This window comes from Helianthus annuus, chromosome 17 (assembly GCF_002127325.2).
Source record: "Helianthus annuus cultivar XRQ/B chromosome 17, HanXRQr2.0-SUNRISE, whole genome shotgun sequence".
Lineage (NCBI taxonomy): Eukaryota > Viridiplantae > Streptophyta > Magnoliopsida > Asterales > Asteraceae > Helianthus > Helianthus annuus.
The window spans coordinates 144,884,364-144,904,788 of record NC_035449.2 but is presented as its reverse complement, the minus strand read 5'-3'; positions in this window follow the sequence as shown (position 1 = coordinate 144,904,788).

Here is a 20,425-nt window from a genome sequence, read left to right as displayed (position 1 = left end):
AGAGTTATTCTAGTTCTGATTATCTTATTGATCGAATTTATCCAACTGTTGCAGGTTTCGAAGCATTTCAGGATGAGAAGCCAAAGAAGAAGGATACTGGTAAGAAACCGAGTGTTGCTATAACAAGTGTCCACCTCCGATCTGGGAAGCTTATTCTCCCAGAAAACCAAATGAGGAGCAAGTTCAAAAGGCAGTCAATATAAAACCGAAGTCTGATATAACCGATGAATTACCAGAAAACATTGACGTCACTTTCACATCGTCTGACACTGATCATGAGTCTGAGTTAATTAAAAAGGTGGTCGATCAGGTGTTGGATACAGATGAGGAGTCTGAGTCAAAGTCTGAGTCTGGAGGTTCAAGTTCGCCAGTCAACAGTCCAAAGACATCGGTTAAACGGGCTTACAGTAAAGAGTTTTTGTTATCAAAATCGAATTTGAATGATGAAACATTTGTAGTAGCATATACTTTGAATGATTCTGACAAATTATATTCTGACAAAGAGTTTCCAATAAGAAGTGTTAGATTTGAAATGATCAAAAAGGTTTTCAAAATGACAGAAATCAATATTTCTGAAATAAAAGATTTAAATCTTACTGAAAAACCTAAAAAATTCACTTCAAGAGTTCAAAAACGGTTAAACAAGAAAAAAGGTTACAGTTTTGGTTCTGGTTTTCAAAAGAAACCAAACCAAAATGGTAACTACAAAAAGAAAGGATTAGGTTTCGTTCCACTTGAAAATTATAAAAATGACAAAATTTCTAAAACAAACACAAAATTTGTTTCAGGAGGAAGTGCTGAGGAAGTGCTGAGGAAGAATAGAAGAAACCTTTCTGGAAACAATCAAACTAGGAGTTTCTTGCTGAGAGGAAAGGAACTGGAGTCTTTCATAGAAAAGAGACAAGAACCTGTTACAAGTGCAATGAAGTTGGTCACATTGCATGGAACTGTTCTCAAGCTACTAAGACAAAACAGGGAGTCTCTAAAAACCTTAAAGAAAAAGTTGTCGATGTTGAACCACCAACTGAAAAGTTCAAAATTTTTGAAAATTCAACTTATGAAGTTGGTGAATGTTTAAAGAAAATTTTTTACAAAAAGAGAGCCAAAGACAACCAGATGTGGGTTGTTAAGAAGTTTGATGGAAATTCTGGCGATGATTCTGATTCCACAAAGCTAGAAGAGCCACAAGTTGAGGTTAAAAAAGGAAAATCAGTGTCTTCAGTGAATGATGCAAGTTTTCCATCATTGAAGAATGAAAATGTTAAAAAAAAGTTGGTAAGGTTGAGATCTCGAATCAATTCTATTCTGAGAAGAAAGAATTTGATGTTGAGAAAACATTTAATGGAAATGTGAAAAAGATTTTTGAGAAAATGGTCGAGGGAAAAGCCAAAGGGGTTAAAGATTTTTATGCGACAAAGAAGGTAACTTATAACCCAACTGAATCAGAGTTAAAATCACTCATGGTTGGTCAGACTTAGGTGAAAATTCTTTTTCCTTAAAAAATCTGACTTGACGGAGCTCCTAAGTTTGTAATCGTGGAGCAGGAATCGGCATCATTCTTGTTAAAATAGTTTTTGTGAAAGATTTTAAAATTGTTGAAATTTTTACAGAATTGTGGACTTGCCGGAGCTTCCAGGATGGTAAGTGTGAAGCAGGAATAAACATCTTTATTGGTAACATGAATTTGTGTAGATGTGTTATTCCTACAAGTGGTACAGATGGTAATTTTTACAAGTGATTCGTCAAGGTCATTAAATTGAACTTGATGTAATCCTCATACATGTGGTTAAAAATGGACAATGTGATGAGTTTATCCCTAACCTACAAGTGGTTAAAACAAAACTTATTTTTCGAAAAAAACCATTTTGATTAAAACAAACTTGAGTGTTTTGAAATCTTAATGGGAAAATAGTTTGTTGAAAGGGGGAGTTCTGATTGTTTATGCCTAGTGGATGGCGAATTGAAGCGATTCGATATCAGTTGTCATTTTTTCTTGTATAGTTTGTTCTCAATTTTCTTTAAATGTGTTTGCATTTTAGGGGGAGTAAAAATTTCAGAAAATACAAAAACATTAGAAAATTTGAAAAAGCCAAAAACATGATAAAACAAAAATGAGTTTTGTTGTAAAAAAGAGGAAATGATAATACATCAGTGGATTATCACAACATGCTAAAGAAATGGAAAGTCAAATGTGATAAACAATCTCACTATGGATATGTCAGTAGGTTTTTGCACATTTAGTAGATTGTGACGAGATATAAACCTAAAATTTAAACTTGCTTATGTCGTGGGGAACATTTCTTGGATATATGGGTAACCCCCGAAATCTTGTTCGAAAGGTCTCTCTTTCTGAGATACTAGGTCTTTATACTCAGTGATATCTGGGGTATTATCCCGGGACTTCTGATTTTGCGGAAGAAATGGCCTAGTCCCCATATAATACTTTCTGCAAATGCTTGAAATATAGCGCCGCCCTCAGCATAAAAAATGATGAAACATTGAAAAATGCTAATCATGTGCTGTTGAAGAAAAGATCCTCTAAAGGGGACACACCAAAAGTCGAACCGTCATCTCTTTGCTGAACGGAAGTTCTGACCTGAGCTCTCACGGTTTCGCACCTAACCCCTTACAGATATCATCTAGGTATACTCACATGTAAGACTGAATACTGGGATCTGGATACGGGAGTATATTCAAGTGGTGGGACACGCAAATAAGTTTAAGTGCTTAATACATTAATCTCGTATCTCGAAACAGTTGAACTTTGTGTGAAAATTTAAGTGGATCAGTATACTGACAATCTAAGTGAATTGTTTAGAACTTAAAATGAAATTAAGCTTAACGGTGTTGGTGATTTGTCTCATAAACTGATATGATCCTCTTACACAAACTCACAGAAATATTGTCTGTAAATATTTCTTTACTGCATTTCATTTAAACTAAAAAAAATCCAAAAAGATTTTCGACAACTGATGTTGAAAAGCTGATTTTCAAAATTCCAAATGCTGAACATGATGATCATTTTGAGGGGAAGTCTGTTAAATCTAAAAATGTTTGAATATTCTTCTGCAAGTGGTCACAGATATTCTGGTTGTTTTGAAAAGGAGAGTCTGAGTTGGTGCATACATCTTAATATTAAATTGTTAAAATTTATGAAATTTATTGTGTGGAAGAGAATGTGTAGGAATGCTAGTCTCGATACCGGAGTAGAATGAGAGCCAGGTTATGATCCTGGAGCTGATGATGCTGATGAACTTAAGGAATCAAGAGATCAGATCAAGAGAATTAGAAATCTTGAGAGCAAGATCACGATCCTGATTCTGTGAAAGCCAGATTACAATTCCAGCACATCGAAAGGGGAAGTCTGAAGTCATCCGAGAGAAAGATTAGTTCGAAGGGATCATGTTGGTGCTGATAGAAAGAGTAAAGTGCAGTAAGACTGATCAAGATTGAAGACATTGAAGACTCGACACTTAAGACTCGTCAACGTCTGAGGGGGAGTCTGTTGGTGCATACATCTGTCGACTTCGTCTTGTATCGAGTCTTGTACTAGATTATTAGATCAGGGCACGTTGTTCGAGAAAAGGTTGATTCCGCTTGAATGAGCTGATTCCGCTTGAATGTGTCATGTGCAGTTTCAAGCGAAATCAACATAGTTAATTCCGCTTGAAATGCACCTTGACACTTTCAAGCGGAATCTCATGTCTATATATAGGTCCTCAAGCGAAATCAGTTGTAATAGCTTATGATTTGGATACCGAGGTGCTGCCGGTTTGTCCTGTGATTGTATTTGCTGTTATATCAATCAGAAAGCAGTTTAAAGTGATATTCAAGTTGTTTCGAAGTCTATTTCTCTAATTCCGCATTTGAAATAGATTAAAACTCCTCTGAACGACTCATTCGGGTCATTACAAGATCCTACATTAATGAAAGCATGTCCCTTTTAGTCATTTTACATCAATAAGCTAAGCCAAACACTTTTTAAAAAACAACTTATTGACTTATTGGCTTTTCCCACCCTATAAGCTAATCCAAACACTTTTTTTGAAAACTCCTTTTCAAAAAGTCCTTTTCCCAAAAGTCCTTTTCAACTTAAATAAGCTTAGCCAAACATGCTCTTCATCTTTGTGCGTAGGGAAGGAGAATGGATGAATGATAATGGAGATGTTGATGAGGCTAGACAACATGAATCTTTTTTAGAGAAAGAGAGAGAAAGTAAAGGTGAGTTTGAATTTTGAATTGAGATTGAGTTTTTGTCGGCAACCTTCCATATTGAAATCATGGGAAGGTGACACGTGGGAAGAAGAAAGGGGGGCCTTGAGTTGATGACACGTGGCCTACTAAACTTTTGCTTTATTATATAGGAAGATAAGTTGTAATGTACAACTCAACAATGCATATTATGTTCAAAAACAAAGTTGTACCTTGGTATTGAACAGATAGTTCGAACTTATAATAAGACGATCTCAAGTAATTCACAAGTGTATACTAATTTAAATCTACACTATTACTCTACTTCAAATATCCTAAAGTTACTCCATACCTAAGTATTGAACCTAAGACCTCCTACTAAGAGATAAAAGTCTCTACCAAAGACCTCCTCCTAAAATTACTCTACTTCGCTTGCACCCGTATATGAAGTTGACATACGCTTTTTCTCAAATTTATATTGTTTAGATGAAGGATGAGATGATGATTAGCGTGGAGGGTATAGTCAAACACCTTAGGGTGTTTGAGTGAAATCCTAGCCAATAATATTATGCCATGTAAACTCCCCATTCCACTCCCCATTTTGCACTCAATCAGAGGGTATAGTCAAACATCCTAGGGTGTTTGAGTTATATATTTTTTATTTAAAAATTATAAACTATGCATAAATAATTAAAACATTTTTTAAACTTAATAAAAAAACAGATTACATTTAAAACTTAAAAAAAACACATTACATTTAAAATTAAAAAAAAAACACATTACATTTAAAATTAAAAAAAAAACACATTACATTTAAAATTAAAAAATTAAACCATAAAATAAACTAATATTTTAGAAATTGCATGGCCAATTATATTTTTTGCGATATCTCATTCCTCGCGAGAATAAATGGCAACATCTCGGGTGGAGCATGGTCGTGTGACTCAGTAAATGTCTTCAAATCCCGATCATACATGAGTTGTTTCACCGCCTCGCGTTGTTCCGCCACTAACGCTATGGTGTCTTCCTCACGTTTCTTTCGTATATTCGTCAACTCTATCAAACGTGCTTTTTCTTGTTCTTTCAAAAGAGTGTATTGGGCGAGCTTCTCGGTGAGGGCCTCTTGGCTATCGTTTGATGATGATGCGGGCCTTTTGTCTTTCCTTTCTTGTCTTGTTGGTGACGGGTCTACGTTTATGTCTGGTATATCGATCGGTGACTCAGTTCCCGGTGTACCCGCATCGGGCGACTTTCTTTTTTGTCCCGAACTTTCACCATCTTCACCCAACAATGGTACCATTGCCCATTTGTCATGTTTTACGAATGACCTCCCATGCCTCAATATGTTGAAAACCACTTGGATATTTTTTTTTGAAATCACTTAAAGCCCTATTCATGACGTCGAGGTCGCTAACACCACTACCACGAATACGATCCTACATGGATAACAAATATAAAGTAAAAAAATTAAACATACACAATTTAATGGAAATTATTTTTTAAATGTTATGGAAAATTACCGCTTGTTGCCAAAGACCGTTGAAGTGATTTATCTTACTCAACATAGGGATCCATTTTGAACGTACTTGATGAACTGTTCGAGTACTTCCGCCGACAGTTTCGTTGTAATGGACGAGAATTTTTTTCCAAAAACTATCCCCTTTTTGTGCATTTCCTTTTTTCTTGTTTAAGGAACAATGAACCCATGCCTTGGCTAAGGCCTCTTCATGTGTTTTCGCCCAAGTTTGACGCTCCGCCTTGACTCCCTTTTGTTTCAGGTCACTTGCTTCACCAATATCATCGTCTTCATCCACATATTCTTCTTCGTCCTCGCCACTATCTACATCCAAATGTTGTGTTTCGGGGACAACCTCTACATCATCGTAGATAGGAAGTGGGCCCTCGACATTCTCTCTTGGTGATTGAATTGGCGGGGTCCTAAATCCAAATGGATCGAACTCGTTTGTGAAGCTTGGGTGTGAAAATATTTGTGGTGGAAAAGTAGGTTGGGTGAAAAAAGATGGTTGAGTTTGAGGGTAATAAAATTGAGGTTGAGTGGTTGGTGAATATCCGTAGGAGGTTTGAATCGGTGCACTTGGACCTCTACAATCACCTTGTCTCGTTTGCGAAACCTTTTTTTTTTTAATCCAATCCTCGGCTAGCGGAACCTTTTTTCTTGGTTTACCTTTGTTTTGTTTATCCATGGTGTTTGTGGGTCTAGAAAGAGAAATTTTTTGTAAGAATTGTGTGTTAAAAGTGATTGAAAAATTGAGTTAATATAAGAAATTCACCAACGGTAATAAAAAACGTTCAAAAAATGCAAACAGTCAAAAATATTAAAAGCAAACGGTCAAAAAATAGAATCAATCAACATCAATCAATCAGTGAAAGGTTACCGATTTTGGCATTCTCTCTCTTGGTCACCGAATGCGTTGGAAGCCAGGGTGTAGTCACCGAATCGGTGACTTGAGTCACCGCATAACTCAATCAGCCTTATACCCACCACCCTTATAGTTGTTGAAGGTTTATAGTAGTTTTAGTTGGAATCCAAGAATAATCCAAAAAAGCAATAAACTCATAAAATAATAAACAATTTGACAAAAAAGTGATTAAATAAAAAAAATAAAGTAAAAAAAGGATACAAGCTTTATGTATTTGAGTTAAAATTATAGAAAAATATTTCTAAAACATTCCTATCAAATTGAATTTCAGTTTTTGCACAAATTAATATTTTGTACCAAAACAATGGGCTTTCATTGATGAACAAAAGGTGCATAGTGACAGTGGTAACAATACGAACATATGAGCATTAGAGATGGGCATAAAACCCGGACCAGGAATCAACCCGGAATACCTGACCTGAAACCAGTTCCTATCCTAGCCAAACCGCGGGTACAGACTAGTTCTAGATTTGGCCGAAGAAAAAGGAACCGAACCGAAAAACCAACGAAGCCGGTTCCACCTCTACCCAGTCAAAACCCAAACCTGAACCGGTCAAACTAGGAAAAACCCGGCCATACCAGTCAAAACCCGGTAGAAAAAGCATAACGTACATGAACCGGTTGTTAACTTTGTAGACCAAACCGAACCCAGTTGTGGTTCTAAAAAAATATGTTTTGTGCACCTCTAACGAGCATTCTAATTTATTTTAACAGGTTTGGTGATAATTTAAAATTTAGTAAGAGAAATAAAACATAATATATTTTTTTTATAAAAGCTGACATGATAAACCTATTTTTAAAAATATAAAAAAATAAATAGATGAATACAAGCGTATCTAGTTTTAGGAACTCACAAGAATTAACTAGTAGTTTACTGGGCCGCTGAGACGGGTACCTAAGATTAGCAACGTACAAACTCTCTGTATATTTAAGATCATGACGATTTCTTATCCAATTGAGATTAGTAAGTACCACATCTGTTCAATTGTCATACATACTAACTAAAATTCTGAGTGGGCACAATTTAATATGTTTAATTAATTATTTGTAAGTTGATTAATGTAGGAGTTGCTACCGCCATAATATTAACAAAAAAGAGATCTACACATATAATAAAACTATGAAAATAGTAAAAATATTAAAAACTATCAATGACAATTAAGCATATAATAAGTTTAATGGCAAAATAAATCATACACAACATTTCATAATTTGTATAAATCATGAAAATTGTTTTGTATACTTCACACGCTTAATGCAATCAATATTAACAAATATATTCTAAACAAAGTAGACCCAATTAAAGTACCACATTAATTACTAAAGCTTAAATATCCATATAAGAAAATACACCAAACATAAAATAAAAATAAAAACAACCACAAACATAAGGCTATGCGGTATGGTAGAGGCCCTTCCTTGGAGGATGATCCGCCACGTAAGCGCCACGTAGGATGGGTGTGAGGATGAGGCAAAGGGGATTAAACTAAGGAAATGGGGAGATGAGCCTAATATATATATAGGGCTTGGCTATATAGGAAACTCTATCTTTTTAAGAAAACTATGCAAACCCATTGTCAACCGTTGATTACCTTTCATCTAACTTGATCAATGGCTCTCATAATTTGGGTAAGAATTATATTTAAAAGAAATCTTATAATACCCATTAGTACAACTGGAAGGGCATTTTGGGTAGTGCAAATTGAACTTTGGAAAACTTTTTGGCATTGGAAATGACAAAACTCACTTATGTAGTACTAGTATCATCATCTCTCTCATCTTTCTTCTAGTCAAATCTTTCAAAACACTATTGTCTCTCTCCTCTTTCTTCATCATGTGAAAGAGAAAAGCTTCATGGTCTTCAATGGTGATCCTTCAATGGTGATCTTCATTTGAAGATAATTTCAGCATCATCTGGTCTGAAAAATCACAAAGACACACGCACGAGTATGTGTGTGAGAAGAACGATGACAAGATGAATGTTTTTAGAGAGAGAAAGTTGATGTTTTAGATAGAGAAACAACAATCTTTATCACAAAGACACACGCACGAGTGTGTGTGTGTGAGAAGAAGGTTTGAAGATCTTCTCCGTTTTCATCGAACGGTTATAGATCCGGTAAGTGTTCTTGAAATATCATTTCACACTTGATTTTTGTTGAAATGGTTGTTAATATGTTTTTGTGTGCTGAAAGTGTTTTAGTAATGGTTAATGGGGTATCCATGGTTAATGTTCATGTATTTTAAATAAATAAAAAACTTTAGGATGAGATTTTGAACGAGTTTTTTTGTTGGTTTGGTTGCTTGTTAGGGGCTTTTGATCTTAACAGTAGTTGTTCTTTTGTTGGTTTGGGTTGCTTATTTGGGTTTATGATCTGAACAGTAAGTGTTTTTTTTTTGTTTGGTTGCTTGATTCACAGACTCAGGCCCATAACATGTGTTAAGCCCCCTGTTAGAATGTTATATAACGTGTGTTGATTTACAGAAACAAACCCATAAAGATATTCAATTGACAAGCTTGATGGATGTATGCGAAGTTAATGCGTGTTCTAGTAATGGTTAATGTTCATGTATTTTAGATAAATCCAAAACTTTAGGATGAGATTTTGAACGAGTTTTTTTTTGTTGGTTTGGTTGCTTGTTTGGGGCTTTTGATCTTAACAATAATTGTTTTTTTGTTGGGTTGTTTGATTTACAGGGACATACCTATAACATGTGTTAAGCACCTGTTAGAATGATATATAACGTGTGTTGATTTATAGAAACAGATCCATAAAAGATATTGAATTGACAAGCTGGATGGATGTAGGCGACGTTAATGCCGGGACATTCAATAAGTCACATCCTTTGGGAAAGAATTCTTCGTTCATTTATAACATGTGTTGGTGGTTAGAACACCATGATGTAACGTGTAATATGAAACAAGCCATTTATGGTAACACATATACCAGTAATTTTGGAATATATAATATGAAACAGGTCATTTGTTTTGCACATTTTGGAATGTATAACATGTGTTAAGCCTCTGTTATAATCTTTTTGTAACCTGACATGTATTCATGTATAAGCTAGTGGTTTACAAAACACCATGATGTGTATATACTGATCTAACATGTGTTACAATTTGTCTGTTCGGAACATGTAATTGCTAAACATGTGACAAGGGTGAAAACAGTCGACGGGGGCGATGAGTTTAATGGGGAGCTCAGTTAATATCGTAATCTTGTTGTAACCCCACTTGTATACATATGATAACATGTAAGCATCCATTATAACCCGACTTGTATTCATGTATATGAAAGTGGTTTGCAAAACACCATGATGTGCATATACTGATCGTAACACGTGAACAAGTTAATATGGAACATACAAGTTAATATCGTAACACCGTATACCTGGGATAAAATGTGTTAAGCCTCTGTTATAATCTTGGTTTAACCTACCATGGTGTCATGTATAAGCTAGTGGTTTCCAAAACACCATGATGTGTATATACATACTGTAACATGTGTTAAAGTGACTGAAAATGTATAACGTGTGTTAAGCATCTATTATAACGTGTGTTAAGACTTCCATAATGGATGAATAAACTCCAATAGTAACTTAACAACAACAGAGTAAACCTGATATAACGTGTGTTAAGCCTCTATTATAACATGTGTTAAGACTTCCAGAATAGATGCATAAACTTCAATAGTAACTGTAACAGTAGAGGTACAAATACGGGCGTCTCCACGATTATAACCTTGTTGTAACCCGACTTGTATTCATGTATATGAAAGTGGTTTGCAAAATACTATGATGTGCATATACTGATAGTAAACACGTGTACAAGTTAATATCGAACATACAAGTTAATATCGTAACACCGTATACCTGGGATAAAATGTGTTAACCCTCTGTTATAATCTTAGTTTAATCTAACATGGTTTCATGTATAAGCTATTGGTTTCCAAAACACCATGATGTGTATATACATACTGTAACATGTGTTAAGCGACTGAAATGTATAACGTGTGTTAAGCATCTATTATAACGTGTGTAAAGACTTCCATAATGGATGAATAAACTCCAATAGTAACTTAATAACAACAGACTAAACCTGATATAACATGTGTTAAGCCTCTATTATAACATGTGTTAAGACTTCCAGAATGGATGCATAAACTTCAATAGTAACTGTAATAGTAGAGGTACAAATACGGGCGCCTCCAACAGAAAATGTGTTAAGTCTAGACCGTTTTAACATCGTGTACTAGAGAAAACAAGAAGAGTCTCACATTACATATTACTAGTAAACAAAAATACATAGCACTAACACGTGTTACGTTGTACATTGGTTTCATGTCACATGTAACAAATGCATGTCCTGAAGTTCAAACTATAACACGTGTTAGTTGTGTTGTGCTGTAACATAAACATGGTCATGATCCTTAAGCATCTGATGCACGTTTGACGAAACCAACGGTCCCGAGAATTGGATCTTGTTTCCCTTGTATCCATCACCATCCTAATAACAAAAAGATAAGATAACCGTTAAGTCGTTAACCAGACATAACTATTAACACATTCATAGCCAGAAAATCTTTTTCTCAAACATCACAACTTTTTAGCTAAATTGCAATGTTTTTCTCAAATTACATCACAACACGGCCAAAAATCAGTTCATATGCAAACCAAGCATAACTTTTTAACACAAAAATGAAAACCTGCAACCAACCTGCAAATTACATAAACATTTACCACTTTTAAGAACCATTTTAACAAAAAAAAAATCATGTTTCATCTCTAAAACAGCCATTACGCAAAAACCTATTAACAACCAGGTTTTATGAATAATTTTTGATATTTTAAGTATAAAAAATGGAGCCATACGTTGAATATCATCTTATAAAGTCTATACCTATATCATTTTTAAATTCAATATTTTATTGGTTCAATATTTAAGTGTGAATAATAGAACTGTAAATTATAATCATCTTTCAAAAGTTCATACCTACATGCTCAAGTTATCAACTAACATAAACTCCACAAAATCAGAAAAATCCATACGAAATACCCAGAATCAAACATATATGAAAACATATGTTGCATAAAACTAAAAGAGTGTAAAAAACTCACAAATATCAAGATCTGAAACAACATATACAAATCATATTTTATATAAACTAAAAAAGTAAAAAAACTCACAAATATCCAGATCTGTAACAACATTATGAAACATGTGGACAAACGAGATCTAAACGGGAATGGAACAAGATCTGGAAGGGGTTTTCACGTGGATCTGACTTCATATATTAACATCTTCATCACAAAACCACGCTCTTCATCAGGGATTGATCGATCTGACATCTTGTGTTGATTCTCGTGGAATAAGTAGTGGGAGTGAAGCTCCATGGTTCTTTAATGGTGGACCTCGTACATGAAGATATTAAGTAGATGAAGAACAAGTGAAAATTTTCTTTATTAGTTTATAAAAAGGTAAAAGGAATGGGGGTTGTACAAGTGATGTGAAAGGCAATAAATGATATTGGTCAATTCAAAGTAGAAAAGATCTTTTAGGATAAAATTACACATATACCCTTATATGCTATAAGAGTTAATAGCTTCTTGATGCACACGTGGATGAATCTTTGCCAAGTAATGAGTTTTCAAAGTTTTCTAAAAATAAAGGGTTTCTTGTGTAGCATTGCCCTATATATATATATATATATATATATATAGGGTAAGGTTATTGTAAAAAAGACCAAAAGTGTGAGAAAGGTAAGAAATAATCTCAGCCATTAGATCTAAATTAATTGAAAAGGGTAAACAAGTAATTTTATCATTAATTCAATTAATTAAAAACTTCTCATAACCGCCACCTTAATTATAGGAAGTATATAACACCATTCAGCAAGTATATAACACCATTCAGTAAGTATATAACACCATTCAGCAAGTATAGAACACCATTCAGCAAGTATATAACATCATTCAGCAAGTATATAACACCATTCAGAAAGTATATAACACCATTCAGCAAGTATATAACACCATTCAGTAAGTATATAAACCATTCAGCAAGTATATAACACCATTCAGCAAGTATATAACATCATTCATTGACTAAACATCTGATTGAAACATATTTTTTTCTCTATATAAGTATAGCAATATGGTACTCATATTAAAGATAAAAAAACGCTCGTTATTATGGTGTAATTTTTTTTTTTAAAAAAGTTACGTATAAAAAGTTATTGACGTTTAAAAAAGACGGGGGGAAGTTACATGTGCATTACCTAATTTCTAGTGGGTTTAAAAGACTATATTGGCCCTAAATATTTCAAATCAGTCCAAATTAACGAAAATATTTTACAATTTGGTCCCTATTGATCTCAACCATTAGATCAAAAGATCTAATGACTGAGATTCTTTCTTACCTTTCTCACACTTTAGGCCTTTTTTACAGGATCCTCTACCTATATATATATATATATATATATATATAGTGGAGAGTTCAAATAAGAAGAAATTACAAATTAAGAATAAAAAGAATAAAGGGTACATAGGTAATTTGAACAAATCATTTAATGAGTCTATCATTTATTTATGTTATTCAAATTAATGAACCCTAATTATTTAAAGAGTTATCCTATAAAATAGTTTTGCATCTTACACAATAAAAACAATCATGCACATGATCCTACATATTCAACGTCTCCTACACCATAAAAACATTGTTTCCTACACCATAAAGACAATGTTTTGGTGTAAGCTACAAAATGTGTAGGACCATAACATTTTTAAATAATTTTGCTGACTCGTAATAAAATATGTGTAGGACACAACATTTTTAAATAGTTTTGTCATTTCTAATAAAATTGGTGTATTAATGGTGATGAAGGAGGAAATTATGGTGGCATTAATTAGATTTGAGTAACTCTTTATAATATTTATTAATATTTTACATGAAAATGTCTATCATACCCTTATTAATTAAAGCATTAATTAAAAGTAGATAAAAGTTATATCTTGATTCACAACCATTGATCAAAAAAATATAGGGTCTAGATTAATTTATTTTTCTTCTTATAAGAAGATTCTTCTCAAATGAACCCCCCTATATATATATATATATATATATATATATATGTTGTATGTATGTGTATGTGTGAGATGGGAGAGGCATCAATTTTTGTCTTTAGCGACCGTCCCCATCGTCCCAGGGTCGACGATTGAGATGACGACGGAGGGGTGGAACTAGTGTGCAAGGCGGCGACGGGCCGCGACGCTCCGGGGACGGTCCCCATACCGTCCAGCCTAATAGTAAGTAGCATAACACAACGAAAACAATAAAACAACTAAAGAATATACCATAAGTAAACATGTGGTGAAACTATTGTTTCAGTATAGATTGCACCATTGATGCCTTGAGTAAAGATGATAGGAAAAAAAAAACCGTTCATCTTCTTTGTCCTTACATTTATCTCAACAACCTCACCCCATTCTATACTATAATTAACTTGCTATTTCGATTAACATAGTGCATAGATGACCCATTCAGCAATGGCATAGATACACTGGGAAGAAAAGAAAACACTTTTGACCAGGTTTCATTTTGCAGTTTCCACATTTGAACATCTATGCTAAACATTCCAATACTAACCGACATGTGAAGTTCATCTCGCATACTAACCAACTGACCTATAGCTTCCACACTCATTGTATCTGGGAATCCTACATGATTAACTATTTGCACAAAACGTCTCTAGAACATCATATGGACTGTATTTTAAGAACTTAAGAGTTGACCATGAACCTTCTCTAACTAAATAAATGTTAACAGTCAACTTGATATATATATGCGTTTAATGTCCACAATAGTGTAATCGCCAGAAGAGTCGACATAAAACCCGAGACTATCATCATCCACACTGTAAACCCCTGACAATTAGAATTTGATACCTTCTTGAACAGATGAGTGGAATCCAAAAACCAATTCATGAGTATTGATTAGGCAAACACATACCATCCCATCCAAACTTGCTAGAAATAAAACATTGCATAGACGAGCGTCGAAGGGAATTTGAACATCAGTGCCTAACATACATTTAGGTGATTCATGATCCACATAACGAATCGCACACGATGATCGGTCAACATCAAATATTTTATGGTCACCTAATATTCGCATGAAGTGACAATGATTCCTAGCAAACTTCGGAGTTGAAAGATAGCCTAACCATCACCATCACGGATATGGGTTCATCCAGAACTCCATATTGCACTCGTCGTACTTCCAGACAAGTCGCTCTCCAACCTGTCTCATCCTCCCGCTACTTTCTAAAATCTCTTCTCCGAAGGTTCGGAGCTCTTGCACATTTTCTGCACTCATTGGGGGTGCAGGTGCTGGGACTGGGATTGGGAACTGGGGCATGGCTTCCTGGTACGGGTATGGATTCTCTAAAATTTCCCTAATGTATTCATCGTTATCATAGTAGGGATCTTGTAACACCTCGTAAAATCATACCCAATGAAATAAAGACACGTGTCATGTCAGATAAACGTGTCAGGAACCCGGATCCAATAAAAGATGTATGGTAGGATTTTAAAAAGGGCGACATGTTATTAAAATACCTCTGATCGACCCAAGTTATGAATCCCAAGACCATTAAATCGTTATGATAAAACCTGATATATTTAGCCGGTTATTCCTAAATAAATAAATTCAATCCATAAAGAATTTGGGTTCTTTAAAATGTTACTACAAATTCATGATTTAAAATTCTTGATCTAAAGAATTGAACTTTAGTTGAAATGCATGGCCAAACTTCCCATAAGAATCCAAGTTGTGTAAGTGCATGGCTAGACATGCAAAGACTGAATTCATGGTCCCTACATTGATTAAAAGACCCAAGATTCAGACTAAGAAAGTTGCATGGTCAAAACCTTAAAGTTTGCAAGTTTTTGGATTCTGGTCAACGGATACGGACCGTATGGCCTTAGGCTTACGGTCCGCAAGCGCTGCAACTGGGCGATATAATCCAAGGTCGGTTACGGACCGCAAGGCCAAGGGCTTACGGTCCGTAAGAGGTGCTTACAATCCGTAAGACAGTCGCTGGCAGCAGAAAATGGACAGATGCCTGTTCAGCCTGTTGCACCGCCTTACTTGAGTGGTATACGAATCCTGGGGCTCCAGCAACTAGTTTTGGCATTATAGGGACACCAAGGATGATCTTGCAACTCATGTGGACTAGTTTGGCATCATCTTGTGCATTTGGGTTCACTATATAAAGGAATGTAGTTGCAACCATTTTTGTTCACTTCATTCAAACTCTTTTCAACTGATCTCTGGAGCTCTCTGGTCAGCAACCAACTTCTCTTAGAATCCATAAGCATACTTAGGACTCTTGTAAGTGTCCTTAATCCTCTTTAATTCAGTTTAGCTTAGTTAATTAGCTAAAAGTCAAACCATCGTAATTAAGGTTTGACTTCGAGATTAATCAATAATTACCCGGTCAAATCTCGAATTAAAAATACCTATGAATAGGTAATTATGTGGGTAACAAACCCTTAAAAGGGTACTCTCTGATTCCCACTCTAACTATGTCAATTGTCGGGTCAAAGTTAACTTTAAAAAGTCAACTGAAAGCTTATTTTCAAATTAATGCATAATTAGCAATGTAGGATACATGCAACCTGTTTTATCATTAAAATAACTTGGTAATTAATGTAAGAACATGTCTAAACATGTTCACCCCGACAATTTTCAGTTCAGACTCGGTTCGGGACCGAAAGTCGCATAGTTTGACTTCTGCTTTGACTTTCAGTTCTAACCCGTTTAAGCATAGTTTAGATGTGCCTTAGAGCTTATTTAGGACTAGGTTTCATGTTAGTATAACCCTCTGAGATTATACAACTTGATTCACTAGTTATCCGATTCACATGCATGTTTCCGTTAAATGCTTAAGTGTTGACCATTATGCCCAAATGACCTTAAAATATGATTTATGAAAATGTAAAAGAGTAGACAACTTAGTTACTGGTTTATAAACTTGCACCTAAAATTTGACATCAGTTTTAGGTCTAGATTAAGAGTTATGCTCATTAGCGTAATTAGAAAGCTTTTTAGTAATTAAATGGCATAATTAGCATATAGCCTATCTAAACCCAATTTTTGATACCAAACTTTTTACCTACTGATATAATATAATATTTTGGGATTTTTTGGAGATTTTTATTTATTTTTAGGCTAAGCATAACTTAGAGTTCTAAGCTTAGTTCGGTTATTGTCGGTTTTGCCCTTTTGTGCTATAAAATGAGTTTTACAAATATTTTTGACACCAAACCTTTTTCTACTGATCTAATATGATAAATAAATTATTTTGAGCCTTCTGGATTAATAAAAATATCAGCTATCCTTTGAAAACCTGGAAAATGGCTCCAAATCGCCTTTTTAAGCGTTTTTAACGCATAGTATGTATTAAAACTATTTTTAAACATATAAGGTTTGGTGCCTACTGATATATTCAGTAAATTTTTATATTTTAATAGTAAGCAAAAGTTTTAAACTCAGGTTTTCATTTTTGACCTTTTAGGCTTATGTGAAATTACCAAAATGCCCCTACGGTGCATGGTGTAGTTATAATTAATAAATTTCACATATATATGATATCCTACTGATATAATTTATTAAACTAAGTATTTTTACTATTTATATCAGACCTGTAACTCAGATTACTATTTAAACTCTTTTATAACCTTTTAAATGACCAAAATGCCCTTACGGGGCATAGTTTGAGTTTAAAATCATTTTGGGCATAATAGAAGATATCTTACTGATGTCACAACATATTTAAAGCATATTAACTTAGGAAACTTGTATGTGATTCATTTGGTTACCCGTTACATACTTTTCGCGTTCGGATCGGCTTATGTAACTAGTTTGCATATATTAGCCGAAACGGGTCAAACCATATCATTTTTGTCTCAAAATCCAGAATGTGTTTAGTTTACCCATATTATACAAGTATCCAAACTTGTCAGGTCTAAATCTCATTCTATTCCAGTCTTCGCTTTATCATGTGTTTGAACCGTATTCTTCTTTAAAAACTAACCGGTCTAAGCTTATGCTAAATCAAAGACCCGTTAGAAATCTAATAGGTTATTAAAAACCTTCATTCCAGATTTAGGAGCCCAGTAAAAGCTATCTGTACTTGCTTGGTGATATACGGCTGGGATAAATTGTATAAATTTGCTTAGGTAAATACTTTTAACTTATTTTCCCTTATAAGGGCTTGGGGTACGGTATATAAAATACCGCTTGGTCGGGCATTTAACCTTAACCGTTTGGTGGTTAAGTATTATCAAGATGATCCGTTTAAAAATTTGGCTTTGTTTGTTTAACGCCTTTGGGAATTTAATGACCATATCCCGGATATCCTTGGCATCATTCAAAGAATGGCCACGACCTTAGCACACAGGTGTAGGCGTACACCCGTCAGTGTATTTATAATTAATAAGGTATAACCGCCGGTACGAAAAAATCTCGCCGCAGGACTATACTATGTGGTGTGTCTATTAATCTTTAACCCGGCATGAACCGGGCTACTGAACGCATAACAGACATGTAATTCTTTTACAAGATTATTTACAAATAATTATCCCAAGTTATAAAAATCTTTTATGCCATGCATTCAAATCAATTTTAAACATTTTCAAAATGAGTCAGTTAAATTGTATTTACCAGTGTAAACTGACTTATTTTCCAAAAAAGGCTAAGTGCAGGTACCACTCGTAATAGGCTGGCCTCTCCTTAGCATCAATAAGAGTCTCGCAATCTTGGATGCATTAAAGTCTGTTGAACAAAGTTTCCTCTTTATTTTGATCCGCCTGTGGATCTGTTTCAACTGTTTGTGATATTTAATATTACAATTTTATCCGGTTGAAATAAATCTATCTTTTACTTCCGCTGTGCATTAAAATTTGTGTTGTTTGATTGTGATGATATCAACTACGTCACGATACTCCCCACCGGGCCCACCGGTAATACGTGGAAATATCGGGGTGTGACAGATCTAGAGGGTCCAAACCTCGGTAGGCTGCTAGATTCGGCATGGGTTCATCTTCTGGTATTGGGTATCGCTGCTGGTAATCCCTATGCTCATCTAACCACGGGTCGTAGTCTGGGTCTAAGGGATTGGGTGCTGGTATCCTAGGTATCTCCTCTGGGTTAAAATCATGCATTTGGATTTGATTTTCTGGGTTGTTTTCTATTTCCATTGGCTGGGTGGGAAACAGTGGTAGGGGTTTGGGTGCTATCAGTTGCTCCAAGTTAGGGTCGGCAGCTGTGGTTGCTAGGATATGGAAATTGGTAAACTCCTATTAAGCATATCATGTGTGTGGGCATCTGTTTCTCTTTTAGCGGCTGCTAGGGCTCGCTGCTGTTGTAACTTTTTCATTCTTTTCCTACGTTCATGCGCTCCCCTACTGAACCATCCTCTCTTTTTAGGAGGGAATGGCTCTACAGACTGAGCCTTTAAACACGAATATCCCATCTTCATTGTCAGCTGAATACCCTGAGAGGGCAGGTTGTGAAGGGGTGCCTTCTCTCCTAGGCGAGCTGGACAATTGACGATACGCGTCGGAAGGTCCTTGGTCGCTCATACTGTAAACTAACAAATAGTCAAATAACACACAACAATAAAATACAAATATGCACGTAGTTCTGTAGAAATTTTCCTAACACTTTAGATAACTATTGGTGTCAGCAGAACACTTCTGTGGCTGAATCAGTGGCTTAGCTCTGATACCACCCGCTGTCGCAACCTCCGTTCCCTAACAAACCCGGGAACGAGCGGCCGCGGCCAGTTTCGGTGGTATTCATGTTTATCATTTTGGTAGCGGAAATTTCATCAGGACCATAGTTAGGAAATATTTTATCAGAGTAAAATACCACATTTTCATAATATTAAACACGTGGGAGAAATCCCAAGTTTTAAGTACACACATTTTCATAGGAATAAGCCCTATTTTATTAAATAAAACATCTCTTTATTTTAGGTAACTTTATAGCCACTTTTCCAAGCCTTCAGTGCTGTCCAGCTGGCTTCTATTTGGCTTTCACATTTTGTTACCTGAAACGCGTTTAAAAACATTTTGTCAGTGAGAAATACTGGTGAGTAAATATTAGTTTAATCAAGTTTAGTAAAAACCATTGTACAGTATTGATGGCGGTCGCGCAATTACATTTGTTTCCATCTACTTAATTACCACCCACGGTACTTTCAACCTGACTTGTGGTCATGTTACTCCTCGCAAGGTAGTAACAAATTTTGTATACAAAACCCCAACATACGGACGATAATTGTAGAATACAAATACTCAATAACTGTTTAATATATTATTAATTGTGTGAGGTTTTGTAAAAACAATTTGCAAAAAGGAGATTACTCACATTGTTGTCTTAGGTTTTCCTTTAGGGTTTCCTGGTGATTATCTACAAATTACACAAATGCACACACGTTAGTATGATAACCCAATATTTCCATTAGTAATACCCTCCCCGAGACGGTACTCCAACGACTGCGTCGGGCAGAACCTCGACAGCCGTTACGGAACCCTAGATCAATCAGGCAGCGTATCTAATACGTAACCGGGGTTATGATACTTACAACGGAGCAGAACTTCATTATTTAGGGGGGTATTATGCCCAAAAATGACTTTAACTCTATAGAAATTCGAGAGAGAAAGAAAGGAATGAGCGAGTTCGACTGAAGACTGAAGGCCTCTATTTATAGGAGACCTTTCGCCTT